The sequence below is a fragment of the Vombatus ursinus genome, unplaced genomic scaffold, assembly GCF_900497805.2.
Source record: "Vombatus ursinus unplaced genomic scaffold, bare-nosed wombat genome assembly UNPS02014809.1, whole genome shotgun sequence".
Taxonomy (NCBI): domain Eukaryota; kingdom Metazoa; phylum Chordata; class Mammalia; order Diprotodontia; family Vombatidae; genus Vombatus; species Vombatus ursinus.
Genome location: NW_020954587.1, coordinates 2,786,005 through 2,787,424, shown reverse-complemented (window position 1 = coordinate 2,787,424; position 1,420 = coordinate 2,786,005).

Below are 1,420 nucleotides of genomic sequence, written 5' to 3'. Positions count from 1 at the left end.
CTCTCTCTCTCTCTCTCTCTCTCTCTCTCTCTCTCTCTCTCTCTCTCCTGGCTCTTCACCTCTTCCAACCCTACCCCACTCCCAAAAATAAACCTGGAGTGGGCTGGGGCGTGGAGTGGGCAAACTCGGGGGGCTGGTGGAGAAGAAACACCTCGCAGAGCACCCACACCTCTGCTCTCCAGAGAAACTAGATGGATGCAGCCAGGGGAAAAAGGGAAGAAGCGAAAGAGGTGAGAAGAGGATGGGGATCACAGAATGGCAAGCAGAGGATGGCAAAGTGGGTCACGGAGGGGTGACCGATAGGGCTGCCGCTGATGTTCTGGTAGGGCTGCCGCTGATGCTCTGGAGGTTGTAGCAGGAGAACAGAGCCCGCGATGACCTGGGAGGATGCTTTCTTTCCCTGATGCCAGTGCAGTTTGCTAGAGGCTGCCTCCTTTCCTCTAGGGACAGCCGCCTGCTGCTGCTGCTGCTGCTGCTGCTGCTGCTGCTGCTGCTGCTTAACGCCGCTGCTGCTGCCACTGTGCAGCCACTCTCTCTCGTCACCGTTTCTCTCTTTAGGCAGAGTCCAGCTGAACAAAAGGGGGAAGAGGTTATCTGGCTTAACCTATTGCTAAACCGCAGCCACACATGCTCCGCCTCTGGCTCCTCCCCTTCCACTTGTCCCAGTCTGAAAGTGGAGGGATGCTACTTGGACAGACTGGGGGCGCACGTGGCCTCCCCAGCGTGCAATTTCTTAATATTGCAATGTTGAATCTAGGCGTGCACTCTTTGCTAAAGATGAAGAGAATGCCCAATAAAAAAGCTGGTTGCTGGGTTTTTGTTTTTGTTTTTTTTTGGTACTTTTAAGATACTTCTGGATACTTTGGGATTCTCTTAATCCCAGAAGTTCCATAAATTTAGGAACTCCCGTTTTGTGGAAAATAATGAATCTTCCTCCAAAAGAAGGTAATGTCACAGATTTGGTGAAATTGAAAGTACTGTTCATTTCATTTTTGAGTACATAGACTTTTGAGACTTTAACAATGTAACAAAACAAAACAAAACAAAACAAACAATCCGACATACCGACAATTTAATAGCAACGCATCTTGGAATCAGAGAACAAGAGAACATAGCATTGCTATATTTTATTATTATTATCAATAACAGCCAACATCCTTGAGCTCTTTACACTGCCTCTACTCCTTCTTTTGTTTTTAGTTTGAGAAGTCTAATACCAAAAAAAAAAAAAAAGTGAGATAATGAGGATTTAAGATTTTCATAGGAAATTGGTAATGGCAGAATTTCAGACAACTTGGAAAGGGAGAAGAAATTATTTTGGGCAGGGGAAAACAATTACTCTATTTACAGTATCATAACAGGGGTGTGCTGGTAAATGCTTTACAACTGTCTCTTCAAAAAAATGTAGGCAAGGCATACT